This window comes from Python bivittatus, unplaced genomic scaffold (assembly GCF_059951505.1).
Source record: "Python bivittatus isolate LINGU-HERP-01145 unplaced genomic scaffold, Pbiv_v1 ctg000020_np1212, whole genome shotgun sequence".
NCBI lineage: Eukaryota > Metazoa > Chordata > Lepidosauria > Squamata > Pythonidae > Python > Python bivittatus.
This window is the reverse complement of record NW_028277030.1, coordinates 48,115,540-48,131,256: the sequence shown is the minus strand read 5'-3', so window position 1 is coordinate 48,131,256 and position 15,717 is coordinate 48,115,540.

Sequence of the window (15,717 nt, the reverse complement as noted above, 5' to 3'; positions counted from 1 at the left end):
CAGTGGAGCATCCAAAGAGGATCATCTCAGAATGTGGGTAAGTAGAAATAGATGCAGATAGTTCTTCACTGTAGCCTGATTCAAAATCATGTATGGAATTAAAGGTCAAAATCAGCACTTTGGACTGAGCTAGAAATGTATAAAGGCAAATGTGTAGTACTGGTATTTAGATATTAAGCAATATCTAAATTATTGCTGCTATAATTTAGATATTGCTTATGAATTGAAATTTCAAAGACCAAACATATTGGAGCACACTAAAGCTATTACGCGTGGATGTCACCGATGCACAGGAATCAATGAAGAGTTTTTCTGTGATATAAAGGGACCACTTAATCATTACTACCATCACCACCACTACTTGTGCTTTCAGATCCAGGATCTTCAGGGAGAGTGCATCTTTATTCAGGAATATATACAAAGCTCCATCCAGATAAAGTTGGTTTCTCACCCACAGCTTCTCATTGTCTAGCTTAAGCTTCAGGCAGTTCTCCATTGTCTGTCTCCCAACCACCCCCAACTGTCAATTCAGATATCCTGCAGCACCTTTAGGATAGGAATATGGACATAAGAATTAGAGGCTGGTGTCTCTGCATATAAGTCACCCCTTGCTCCATACTTCCAGATAACTTCCCCAGATGGATTGATGCAGAAATACAGTACTGGGCAAATGGGATCATGAAGTCACAGGTTGCAAGCACATTGCATTCTGGGACTGACTTTTGAAAAGAATCACGCCCTTAAGTTCAATCTAGAGAGGTCCCTGGAAGGATCTCACTTACAATTTTTAGGATGCCCAAGTGAAACAATTTTTTACATCCATTTTCTGATGGATGTCATGTACCATATAACCAAATAAACATACAGTATCTTCTAATTCACAAAAGTCCCTATTGAAATTGCCAGAGTGTTTGAAAACTTGCCACATATCTTGATTGAGGAATATTAGCTTTTTCTCTGTTCTAGTTTCCACCCATATTTTTCAATTAATTTGGTGGGATCATTGGATGGGAGAAAAGTGCCTCATACATTTTTGTTTTGAAGTTTTTAAATTGTCATAATTTATTATATTAAAATAAATGTAAATAATATATTTCATAACCATGTTATTGTATTTGGCTTACAGATAATTTTAAAAAATGAAGATAATATACTGTATTTTATGTTTAGTAGTAGTAAAAGTTTGGTCTTTCTTTTGTTTCTCTATCGTAAGTTCAATATATGAAATCTATCCCAATTCGTTAATAATGAAAAATGTTAAACCATACCAAGAAGAAAAAAACACAGAAGATTGTGAAGACGATTTTAGGTTATCAATAGAGGAGCTCAAATGTTTCCAACTGTAGTAATTAGAGTACAGTGGAGTTCTGTGATCCATCTTACATCATGGTAGCCAACCCAACCAGTACCCAACCCAACCAGATGCACACAGATAATCCTGTTCAGTTGCATGACATATTCTTTCTCTCGTTATGTAATAACTACCAAGAACATAAAACTTTGTATCTGCATTAAAGAAGTCACTGATCGCTAAATGTAGCCTGTAATCACTGTCTGTCTACAATCCATCCATTTTTCTTCACATCAAGAGCTGGCCACGGGAATTAATTTTCCAATGGCAATTTTAAGTCCACAAGATTTTTTAGTGCATCTCCATCTGTTGCTGATCTCGTTTTAAACACACATGAACAGCATAGAATCTGCAGTCTTTTGTAACAAGCAATTTGCTAGGATTTAATTTGGCCAGTATTAAGTATAACAGGTTAAAGGAGTTAATCTTTGGTGCACAGGCCAACTGGTATATCAGAGGCGAGCAATTTTTGATGGCTAGGGACCATTTTTCAAAGTATTGTTTTCAGCTTCTGTGGTCAGACTTCTCTTGGAATAGCTGCTGTCCATTTCTGGGCACACAGTATAATTTGTATAGTGTATACTAATAATAGGCTGGCAGCTATATTACTGATTCGGTGATTTGTTACTATTTATGTACCAGTTCTTGAAATATCAAAGGAGATTTCACAGAAATGGGTATGTGTTGTACAGCATAACCAAGGTCTAAAGAAACAGTTAAGTCAGGCCTGCTGCACTGGAGGAATTACAGACATAATGTAATCTGTGATATCGTCTTTTTTTTAACATGAAAAATTGCATGGGCTTACACAAACCCAGCAAACTCTGCCCTAGAAATGGATTGATAATTCTAAACTATTATGCAATTATTTACAGTGAATAAAATCTCCTCTACATATACATATACAAGCCATTGTTCCCTATCTTGGATTTCATGCATACAGATTGGCATAGGTTTTGCATTTGATAAATCTAAAGCCAATTTTAAAAGCACAATTGTTGTATTTAAATCAAAATAATCATTACTTTCAATAGAATAGCTAATGAAACAAAACCTGGCCCCTGGAATGTTAGACTACAGTTTGCTCAAATTAAGGCTCGCTGAATTTAATGATATTTACTCTTAGGTAATGATTGTGACCTAACAAAAGAATCCTGTGCCATGTTTACTCTGATGGGTCCCATTAAGTTAAATGAATTATTCTCAGATAAGGCTGTACAGAACCACAGTATTAATGTATGTTATTATGGCTGAAGTCATGTTTGAATAGTTGTACACTGCCTTGACATTTCTGAATATGTACATATTTCAACAAGTCATTAAATACAGGTAGTCCTTGTTTAGTGACTGCCTTGTTTAGCGACTGTTTGCAGTTATGATGGTGATGGAAAAGTAACTTTATGACCACTCCTCACATTTATGACCTTTGCAGGTCTGTAAAACCAAGGAAAGCTGAAGATGATAAGCCCAGTCACGGTTTCACTTAGCATCCACTTCACTTAGTGACCAAGTTGCCTGTCCCAGTTGTGGTCACTCAGTGAGGACTATCTGTACTAGCATTAACAAAAAACTTTATATTTTTGTCTAGAATGAAACACTGAAGAACAGCTCAATAAAATCAAGGGAAATGTTTCTATACTGATTCATTTGGCCCCCATTATGATTTTATCCTGCTTGGATTGGAGTTGGGGTTTTTTTCTACCTTTGAAAGGAGTGATAATTATGAATGATACTCATTAGAAATCTGATGAGCACTTATCAAATCCTTCAGAAACATGAGACAGGCGTTGCCTCCCATCCCATTCCCAGCAATTCAAGAAAACTTGGGTTTTATGTAAGGTACTGTTATAGCAAGTATCCTAGTAGAAGAGGAAAAATAGCAGAATCAGATACAAATTTCACTTAAGGAAAGGCTTGTCTGAATTTCCTTTCTAAATGCAGAAGTTCAGCAACATTCAGAAATCCAAACAGAATTTTTTTGTACCAATTAGGCTTGTAACTGCATATCTGAGCTGGAGGCAATATGTACTCTGACTAAAAGCTGAGAAGAGCAGTTTTTCTTGAATTACATTTTGCAAAACACCAGTGTTCCCCCAAACAACTTGAAATGTTCTGTGAGCTGGTCCCAAGATCCCAGAGAAGCTTTATTATAGATTTGGATTCCATTCAGTTTCACTTGCCAAAAAGTACCATATCAATAAATGAAGAAGAGATGTTGGCAGATCTCTCCTCAGAAATCACACTGACACAACTGAAAAAGATAAAAAAAATATACATCAGACTTTTTAATGAAAGTTCACAGAGATTATGAGCTTTTAAGTGAAAAAACATTGGAAGTAGTGCAGCCTTTTTCTTTAACACGTCTTTGTGAAAGTGGATTTTCAGCACTTACTACAATCAAGACCAAATATTGAAATAGTTTGAGTATTCGCCAACTCTAAGACTTTCTTTAACAAATCTTTCTCCAGACATTGATGGAATATCCTACCATATGTAAGCTCATTCATCCCTTTAAGATTTATGTATTAAATGTAAGGGAAAAATAAAAAAATAATATTAAAATGTGTTTCACTGCTATATTCCTTCCTATCCCATCCTTCAAAAAAGAAACAGTTATATATTGATTGTTTGGTACTTCATAGTCTTGAAAATTTTAAGAAATGCTGGACTAAAGTACCTTCCTTTGTTCTATCCAGGCACAAAATCTGTCTGGCTAGAAAACAAACCCATTTATCTCTTTTATTTATTTTGATTGGGAATGTCTATTCTTAACTTAGAACCCATTGAAAAGCTACTTTGTTGGGAGAAAATATGAGTTATATAGCTGATAGATAACTACAGTTTGAATTATCCATACCTACTGGTTATGGTGACTGAGGCTGATGTGAGTTGGAATCTAACAACATCTGAAGATCGTAAGTTTCCTAACTCTGTTTAATTGGATCAACTGTAGTTAGGGACACAATGTGATGCACTTACTTGGATGATATGCTCACCTGCCATTCAATTTACCTAGCACTATGCTGAAGGCCATTTTCAATTCAGTAGAAGTTGTATGTGCTGAATCTTTTCCGGATGACATCATATGTTTGTTTTATTTTATTTTGTAGTAAGGCTCACTTTCAACAAAAGTACAGTTTCCTGGTAGAATGCCAGAGGAAAATAACCTTCTGTTCCCATCCAGTGTTTCAATCCCTTCCATGACTTCCTCTGTCATATAATGAATTCTCATGTCCTGTGTTTGGTTCCCCACTAGGAACATAAGAATTGCCTCATACCTGAGTCAGACTACACCTTTTGCAGAGTCAAAGCACCTTTGGCCTCTGAATGTATGTGTCTGAAATTGTATTCCATAAACCAGCAGAGCTACGGGAAAAAAAAGTCAGTGGGGCCAATGGCTTGGAAGAAAACTGAGATTATTGTAGGCCAATTCAGTGGATCTGCCAATAATTCTGTGCATCTGATGGGACATTCAGAGTTTGTGTATCACTGTCATTCCCCCTGAACTGCATGGAATACATAACTGCATATAGATATCTGCAGTGGGCAAATCTCTATATCTGTTTTTCCCCTTCTTTTTGTAAAAGAGTACTTACAAATAATGGGTATATAATGTGAGTACCATAACTCTTCTTCTCACTGCTGCCCCTTGTGTTTTCGTTCCAGAACTCTGCTCAGAGCTGGGGGATACTTAAGAAATACCTGGGATATGAGGTGAGGGTACAGCAGGTAAGGATGTCAGTTCAAGTTTCTCTAAGTTATTCAATTTTGTAAGTCTCTTACCTTCACTTTCTCTTAATTTTTCATTTTTTGTTAATTGGTTCCTCCAATTCTTGCATTAATTTGAGCATATTTTAAAAGTTTGCACTAAAATGCATATGTATTATTGTACACTTATTATTATTACTGTATTTATTGTTATTATTATTATTATTATTGTACTACTTAGTTTTGCTTGTAATTTTGCCTAGCATCGACAGTTTTTGCAAACAATTTTCCCGTATGTAAGTGCATATCCACACATTCTTTTATAAATATATGCACTTTGTGCATTCCCACATTATTATTACTCTACTATTCTTCTACTACTACTGCTACTTTGGTGATTAGCACTGAAACATTCAGAGAAATGAAGATTTTGAAGAATCACTGAATTGTGTTTTGAGTACTTCAAAATGTGAAATGAAATAAGTTCTCATTCAAATGTGTTATTGAATTTTTCCCCCATCTCTAGCAGCAGCAGGAGGTAAATGGGAGAAACAAGGGGAAACTAGGCAAATTCCCTTTATGATTGTCCTTGAGCAGGCACCAACCTGGATACAAGCCCACCAAGGGGTAGGGGGGATGAGGAAGTATTCCAGGGGTCCCCTGGATTTAAAAGATTTCTAGCCAGCAATATGGCAGGCTTGTCTATGTGTTGACAACCAGCATCAACAAATCATTAAAAGAGCATGAACAAACATGTCACACATTCTTTAAAGTTGTGAGAGCAATTTTTAAAGATTAAAAACATATAATTGGAAACAAATATGTGGTTAAGAAAACATTTGGAGTCTGTTAGTTTTAGTGCACTTTTTACTTGTTATGAGTACATGATGTTCTAATGTTCTCCTAAATTCTTCAGAACAAAATAAGGTTCTTGCTTCACAGGTTCCCACACTCATGAGATACACAAGCTGATTGGCAAGGCTTCTGCCATTTATGCTGAGAAATTTAAAAAAATTCTTCTGAGATAGATCTCCTTTACAGACCACCTGTCTAAATTAATTGGGAAGCCTTATGGAACCATTTCCTAATCATGTGAACTAAATGACCACTTCTGAATGCGCTTAGGGTCAAGTATAAGTAGGCAGCCAACCTGCAAGCCAAGCTAGAGCCTTATCTCTCTTTGCTTGCAAGACTGAAAAATAAATGAAAATTTAAAAGTACCCAAAGCTTGGCTCAGAAATCAAGAGCATAGAGTTTTTTGTTTACTCTGGCTTATTTTTTCTTTAACAGATTATGGATATCACCCTACAGATTGCTAGGCCCAATTCTGAAAAATCTCAAATTATCTATTTATTTATTCAATCTTATTTATATTGATACCCTCTTGACCCTGGATGGCAAACAACAATTTAAATTAACAATAAGCATATTACCCCCACCTGCCAAAAACACATCATGCCTGGAGCAACACACCTATCCACATCTGCACTGTCTTAAAAAACAGGTGCATTAAACATCCCAGCCTAATGACCAAGGGAAAAGCCAAACTTGTAATGGTTTATAGAAGGCCATTAAGGGCCATCTGAATCTTGGGGGTGGGGTTGGAGGCTGTGCTGTTCCACAAGGCAACTGCAATGCCAGAGAAGGCAAGTTTCTTAAATCCCATCAGATGACATTGTTTAATTGAGAGGATCTTGAGCATGCCCACCCTTTCATTCCTCATTTGATTGGCAGATAAATTGGAGACAGGCCATTTCACTGATAATCCAGCCTGGCACTATACAGGGCTTTATAGTGAACTGTGGCCAGAAACCTACTGGCAGCCACTGCAGGTCATGCAGTAGTGATGTTACACTGGCATACTGAGGTGTTCTTGTAACAATCATGCTGTACACTTTCCAGGTGGTTTTCAAGGGCAACCCCAGGTCTAGTACATTAGAACAATCTAAGCAGGAGGTGATTAAGGTATGCGTGACCGTGGACAGGGTCTCCTGGTCCAGAATAGACACAACTGGAACACAGAATATAGTTTTGCAAAGCCCCCCCTAGCCATGGTTGGTACCTGTTCTCTGAGCAAGAGCCAAAAGTTTAAGGACTCCAGACTGCATACCAGTTTCACCTCAGGCAGTGCAACCCCATTCAGAACCAAGGGTGGAAAGTCTGCAGAACTACGAGGCCCTAAAATCTACAGCCACTTGCTCAGGTTGACCCTAACTCTATTTCTCTCCATCCAGAGGCAGGAACATTAGGTAATTACATCACCTTGAGTTGACCAACAGTAAAGGCAAGATAAAAATCAAATCAATAAATTAAAAAAAAGAAAAAGAAATGTGGGACAAATGAAGAGGTATGAGTCAATGAATCAAGAACACAGTGAACTTGAGCATTTTTCAAGTCATGAGCCAGTAATTAACATAAGGATGCCAGAAAATGCTAAAGAATATTTGTCCAGACTAATTATTTTAATGTGCAACTTCATGTCATATTTTATAAGCATGTTTGGAACTTTGGCATGAGGAAGGCTCATTATAGAATTTACACCAATTAAAAGGGGGAGGGGGTGGGGACTCTAGATATATAAAACTTAAGCATGATTTAGTTATTGTTTTTCCCAAATGTGTGAAGAGCTCAGTTTTCAGACTGGTAACTATGTTACTTGTTCGTTGCAGCAAAAGCAGGAAAAAGCCCTTATGGCATCTATAATGATCAATTTCGGGTGACCTGCTGGCTAACTGGGGGGATTTTAAAGTTCTTTCAAAACTTATCCGCTGTCTTCTCTGATGAGAAGGAAGAAGGATTCGGTGACAGAGGGAATTAGGATTTTCTATGTTCTCAATGAATTTTGATTTGGGGGGAGGGGGCTGAAGGAAGCTGGTATCTTAAGTAAAGAGATTTTATGTGACTGAAATGAAATTCACTGCCTTAAAGCCATGGAAAAACTAGCACCAGTAGTTAGTAGGGAAAATACAGGTTGGTATGATCAGTGTTGAGGGATAGTTTATTTTTGTTCAATGCTGCTTGCTCTGTAGTGGAAAATTTTATACCTGCTGCAGTCCTCTGCCCCTTATAGCTCTTTGTTTGCTGAAACAGCTTTCAGATTACTGAGGAGTACTTTTAGAATGCAGTTGTTAGCTTCCTGGAACTAGTTGCAATTATATAATTGTTTCAAATGCTTACTTTGATGCTTCGGTTAAAATAAAAAACATTCTTTTCTTGAGTACTCCAGTGTTGGTAATCTAGCACCATGGACTTCAGTCACTTGGGCCAGGCAGCTCTGGGAAAGAAAGAAAGAAAGAAAGAAAGAAAGAAAGAAAGAAAGAAAGAAAGAAAGAAAGAAAGAAAGAAAGAAAGAAAGAAAGAAAGAAAGAAAACCTGGAGCTATTTATTAAAAAGTTTAGCTCTGGCAAAGGAAAATGTCTATTCTGCCCAACCATATTCCAGATGAAAGAGCCGTCTCCCAATTCAAGAATAGGTGGTAGCAGTCTATTCACCTGGGGAAATAGCAACATTCAGATTATACCCTAGAACTCAGGTGTAGGGTATGTGAGGATGGAGATCCCAGGAAGAAGTATGGCCCAGTGCTGTGAATGTTTTTGATAGAGAACACCCCAATTCCTCCTCCCTCCTTGCTATGGCAATTTAAAGGCCAATCTGTTTATTATGAGATCCATTTTTGTGGACTACAATCAATTTTATCAAGTGAACAAAGTGGTATCCTGATTTAGAATACATAAGTCATTGTTTGTAAGGAACTGAAAACATTGAAATCAGAGGGAAATGAAATTCAGGGGGGGAAAAAAGAGATCATAATAATTTAAGTCAACAGTGGTCATCCACAAAGTCAGGTGGATGCTCCATTTTTAAGCCATAGGAGATAGAACTGAACCTCTAGGGCTACCATTTCATTTGAAATCTGTTACTATTCCTCTCTCTCTCCTCCACCCCTCATTAATGGCCAGCTTAAGTCAATGACTGATAAACTGCTGGGAAATTGAAGTATTTCTCCATCTGTTTTGAATATTGGTACTTCTGATGTCTACTTATCCTGCATAGTCCTGTTTGTCCTGTGAAAAAGATGGGGATGAAGATGAGAAAGGACAGTATAGAACATTGGAGGATGAGAAGATGTGCAGATTCCTGATGTTGAGGGAGAACTGATTAAGATCTGAGATAGCACAGCAAGCCAAAGGATGTGGAGATCTAGTTGATACCAGGTTTAGTTCCTGAGGCTGAATCTTTGATTTCATGGTGCCTTATTGCTGCTAAGTAGCCGCTTTAAGCTAGGTGGTACTCTGAGGGTAAGCAGAGGCCTATTGTCCAAGGCCTGTGGAAGAAAAATGTCCACAAGTGACAACAAGTATTTTTGACAGGACTATAGCTGCAGGTTTTTTTGTTTTTTTTTTTGAGGTGGGAGAGGTGGGGGAAGGAGTGTCTTCTGGATCTGGCCTGTGGTAGCTTTGGGTATTAATCTTGTTATGTCAGTCTTTTTTTAATACTTTATGGAGTGGGCATTGTTGATTGAGACATGCCTGATTGTGAACATGTGTACTGTATCTGTGTCCAGTGTTTGAAGAGCAATGGCTGAATCCTAAGGCCTGGTTTAGACAATGCCCTCAAAAGCCTCCTTGTACCTAAGGACAAGAGACCCTGGCAAACTTCCTGCTTCTCTCACATTGGCCCTATTTGATTTCAGTCCCATTAGACAACTGATGGAGAAGGTTACAGCTACTCCCTTACAGCAGAGGAATTCCAGCAACATTATGTGGCTGGATATGCGTTTGAGAATATATCATCTTAAAACCTTAATATATGCAAGGTGGAGCCATTTACAGCACTATCGAAATGATAAAGTGGGCCTCAGCCACTGACAGCATCTAGGCCACACTTGGCTGTCCAAGCCTCTATCCACCCACTGGCAATTCAGAAGAGAAGCAGTTGGCTTATGCAAAGTCATGGCAAGAGGACTTACCCTGAAACTATCTTGACTCTCCATTTCTTCACTGCGTCCTGAACACAGACCTCCAAAAAACAGTAACCTACAAGAGTATGAATATTGGCTTTCCTTCCAGCCTTTGAAGACCATGAAAACAGGTCTGAACTGCTGGTAGAATCAAAGATTTATTTTAATTATCAGGTTAATTGAGCCACTGATTAGCTGATTTCAGTGTTATTAGTCATGGATATTTCTATGTGGTCAAGACAAACGAAAGGAAGAGAGGAACCACAGTTGCTTCCGGGTGATGCCGGGTCACAAGCAAACACAGCTGAAGTTCTCCAGCCTTGTTCATAATGGCTCACAAGGGAGCAAACTCCAAATTAGCTGTGGGGCTTGAGATATAGTTAAGAGAGTTCAGGATTCTGGGGTGGACTGAGCAGATTCTGTTCTTCTCCAAAAAAATGAATACAGGCAGCACATCTGCGGATCATTAAAAAACTCTCACTGCAGCTGAAACACTCAATAATAGATTTTAAATTGCTTGAACAAATTGTCACTGGCTTTAGCTTTTCTTCATGACAGTGAGTAACAATAAAGCATCAGCCAAAGTCAGCAGAGCTAATATTTCATTCAAGAAGGTAGAACTGACCTCTTCCAGTTCAAGGACAATTCATTCAATTCCCCCATTATGCACTTTGTGGAACCTGACAGTCAGAAAAGAAGAGGGATCTGTCTGGGCACTAGCACATATGACACGTTTGTGTGTGTGTGATGTGAACTCCTGCTTCAAAAAGGAAATTGTAAAGTACCTATAATCTGAAGTTTCCCTCTGAGTCAGCAAGACATTTCACTGAGTTGTGCAGAATTACACACGTAAGAGAAACTGAGCAATTCATTAGGGGAAATAACTTCACATTACGCTGTGCAATTTTCTGGGGTAATCTAGTCAATGGGGAGAAACAGCAGGTGTTTTAATTTAATTTGGGTTTTACAGAATTTATTCCCTCATCCTAGGTGGGAGGTGGATATAAATCATTCAGATTTACAGCAAAACAGTTCTTATTCTCAGCAACTGAGAACAACATTGGCTTATAATTGCATCGGTAATTGAACAGCCATTAGTGAATTCTTTAAGCATAGTTTTTGTAACATATTAATATCTCCACCCATATTATTTATCATTGCAGTTAACCTGAACATCCTATGCTGTCTCTGTCATGAGCGGTTTTTGAAATAGTTGGCTCATGGGGGGGTAAAATACTGGGTTTTGTTCTGGGGTCAAAGGAGAGAGGGAGGAGATACTTGTCTTTATCCAAAAATAATAGGAAATGAGGATGCAAGTCAGAAGGTTTCAAGCAAGCTGTCCTTTTCCATAAGTCAGAATCCCAGTGATGAAAGGAGCAACTTAGGCCCAAGTGGGTCCAGTGCCCTTCTTTGTGCAAGAAATATCCCCAGCAGATGGAATAACTGAAATCAACAAAGGAAATGCAAATAGGTGCAATGCCATGCAATGACTGTGCTATCAACTATTTGCTTAGAATAAGTTTCCTCTACATGATGGTCTACCTTGTACTATAAGTCCCACTGTCCTCAGGCAGCCTGGCCAGTCCTGCTCCCTTCATAGGATGTGTTATTTGTATAAAGTTCTCTATCCCACACTTCTAATATATATGCATCACTCAGGGAAGCTTGCAATGTTTAACATCAATACATTTAAATGTTTAAATTACACACCCACACACACGCAATGTTAAAACCACTTACAAAATATATTACAAATTATCTAATAAAAAAATGGTAAAAGCAGGCAGAGGTAAGAACATCTTATGAAAGTTATATTGCCTGTAGATACTATGTCTTCCTAAAAAGAAGGTCTAAACTGATTGGCAAGACATCAGTAATTAAACATTTTTGAACCAGCTTTTCATAGTATCAAAATAATTGAAGAATGGGAAAAAGGGCTGTGCCAGAAACATTGTCTGCATGGTTATAGGTCTGCAGGATAAATGTCAGAGGTTGGGGCTCTCAAGCAACAGATGTGACCAACCGTGGTCTAAAAACCACAGGGCTGTCTGTCCCTCCAAAGCCAACTGCTTTCTCCACCTCCTCATGTGTGAAAATCTGATACAATGAAAAGAAAAGAAAAGAAAAGAAAAGAAAAGAAAAGAAAAGAAAAGAAAAGAAAAGAAAAGAAAAGAAAAGAAAAGAAAAGAAAAGAACCTTGCAGGAGTAAACTGAATAATGCTATGCAAGAGTTCCACATAATGCTAGTAAATGAATTTGGATTTTAAAATTACTGGACTGATTCTACAATATTTCTAGAAAGATTTTGATTTGAAGAATAATCATTTACCCCTGCTTTTATGGAATAGACACAGCACTGAGATATTTCTGAAAAGTAATGATCACCGATGCCACAGTAAAGTTTTGTCCAACCCAGGTTTGAAAAGATAGTTAATAAAATTGCAAGTGGTTAGGACCTCAGCTGGGATTCCTTTTTCCTAAAATCTTTCTGTAAAGATGTTTCATATTCTCTGAAGGCCAAAAAATGCAGGCTGAAGTCTTAGGAACGAAGCACTTGAAAACAGTGACATATATTCTCTTTCTTTTTTCTTCTTAAAACACTGTCACAATTACTTGCCAAGCAAAGGTTTCATTTGCATTTTATTTCTGTTGTGTTCAAATTAACAACAGGATGCAATATACAGAAGATGTATATTGTGTGCATTTGTTTTGAAATGGAAATCATTCAATTCGGATGCACACAAACAGGTTTATTCCTATTTGGGTTCAGAAAAGCTATCCTTTCTCTGCAGCAGAATTCAGTTTTCCCAGAATGTCCCCAGCATTGTACTAATAAGGTCTATTCAAAGAAGGGAAAAAAATGATTGCATGGTTTTTTTCCTTGACAGAGACTAATTTTGCCCCAAGTTGAGAGAATTTTGGGAAAATAAAATGGCAGTTTCCAGAAGCAGCCAGTGAAATAAATAGAAGAATAAATAAACAAATGTTGCACAGAATGTTTCTGTTAAGTTTTTCTTGGTGCTTCTTGAGTCTGATGATGTAATTTTTCCCCATCTAAAAACTGTTGCTTTGCTGGTTCTCAGATTGTATTTCAGGATTTTGTTTATTTGTTCTTTCTTTTAGTTCTGGAATGGAATCAGCAGCCTGGGTTGCCAGCTGACCTGAAAAACAAAAGAAAACACAATCTATCCACTCTTACTGAAAAGTTAGTCATGGTAGAGTTTTCAGCTTCAGAGGGCAGAGAACAGCATGTCACCAAGTTCTTATGTTCTTATGGAGCGATGTAATGTTGCCTTCAGAGAGTGCTACCGAGCTTCCCATCAAAATCGAGCTGGCCACTCAGAAAAACAGGAGGCTAGATCTGGCAATCTGGCCTGGGTCTTTCCTTTCAGCATTTGCCAGGGCAAGCCTGTTATTGGCAAAATCATCTATCATGATGGAAAACAGTGGAATACATTTTAATTAATATTTTCCACAAACATTGCCAGTACGTATGGTCTCTCATTTTATCTACATGAAGCACTTGGTGCTCTCATTTTCTCTCATAAAGAACATATGAACATATGAACTATAGCAAACCTGATTCACACCAGTAACTGCAATTGATTGATTGATTGATTGATTGGTTATGTGCCATCAAGTCAATGTCGACTCTTAGCAACCACACAGATTTTCTCTATGACAATCTGTCCCTAACCTGGCCTTTCAGGTCTTCCAAAGTACATCACTTCGTTAATGCTGTGCAACATTTGTTTATTTATTCCTCTATTTATTTCACTGGCTGCTTCTGGTATCAATAACTGAGTCAATCCACCTTGTACCAGGACCAGTACTAAAATTATTAATACCTTCTTACTTTTCTTGGTAAGTGATGTCAAGTAAGAGTCTCCTGGCCTGGTTAGCATTAGATGACAACAAAGTATATACTCAGTGTCAACATACTTGTCAACATAAAAACTTGTGGGGAGTGAGGAAATGGTTTCAAATATGGTGACTGGCTTCCTCTTCTTGGCTGTCATTTGTTTTTTCAAGCCTGAACCTTTGATGCTGCTGTTATCCTTCAATTTCTTGTTGATGGCCAACTTCCCTGGGCTATCAATTATAGTTTCCTCTGCTCTGAAGACAAAACTGGAGTGGTCTGCTGGGAGAGAAGACCTTTAACTGTCTTCAATTTGTAAGTAAACACTTGAAGTTAGTAGTGCTTGAAAAGAACTACTTGCTATTGTAAATATGACCTGCACAGCAACAGATGGATCCAAGGGGCAGGCTACTAGAATATTTAGCTTTCCTGGGAAAGAACTGATTGGTATCAACATATTCAAAAAGTTCAGGACACCTGGGGAATGTCTTCTAACAGACACTAACTGGTCTAATCAAATCCAGTTGGACTTGCTTGACTTTTGGGTGAAAGCTCCTGATTTTGCCTCAAGGAATGTTTGCAGGGAGAGTTCACTCACAGTCACTCATCACTACATATTTTGATAGTCATAACAAGCTTGCAGAGATAGCGATTACTCCATAATATCTGAATCCCAGGACAAGATGATCCGCAACTGATGAACCAATCTGTTGGCAACATTTCAAAGCCAAGGCATTCTTGCAAAATATAGTCTGCTGCTGATTTACCCTTTGAGCTCCACAATTTAGAATTCTACTGTATCACAGCAAGTACCCTTAACACATTCTAATTCATTTTATGTAGTTGCTGCTCTCTCCAATCCACCACGGGAGGCAGAAAGCTTTCGACAAGAGAAAGAAATGAGGTTCTTGGATTGAGAAAAAATGACTATTTTAGTCTGTAATCAGACAAAATGAACCACACACAAATATATATCAACCGGACTCGATGATGCAGAGTTATTCTTTGGCCATATAGGAGCAAACCTGATAGAATGGGAAGTGAACCAAAAGAAACATTTGTCCACACCTCTAATGATGTACATATTTCTAATGATACACACATCTGAAGGGCAAGATATCTCTCTCACTAGGTTAATGATAAGAGTTCCTTTCCCCATACAAATATTTATTACTGATTTGTTCACAGATTACTAGTAGAGCAAATCATGTCTGTTGATTTAAATGTTCAATCCATTCAGAAAATGATCTGATTCTAATCTATAAATCAATTTGGGAATTGAACTTATTTGGACTGAATCTGAATGGAACTCAATTCAATTGGATTCAAACTGTAAAAATGCATGTATGGAAAGCATTTGAACTGGTCCAAATAGATGACACGTCATCATCATTTATTTACAGTCCAAGACCAATATTTAAAAGAAGATGATATTACAACACATCAAATATAAAGCATTAATATAAGATAAAGAAATAAAATAAAACTTATACAGAAAAGCCAGAAGCAATTAATAGTGTAAGGGAGACACCAAATTATTTCTGCAAGCCATGGTTATTGGTAAAAAAATTTAGCAAATCATATTGAAAATAGTTGAAACTTGGTCATCTAGGACAGTGTTGTCCAAACTTGGCCACTTTAAGATGAGTGGACTTCAACTCTCAGAATTCCCCAGCCAGCCAGCCCCACCCAGGAATTCTGGGAGTTGAAGTCCACTCATCTTAAAGTGGCCAAGGTTGGACAACACTGATCTAGGAGAAAAATGATAACCTGATCAGAGAGCAGTTAAGATTTCTAACGTATTATGAGTTCTGTTCTCCACTTATTGCATACAAGGCA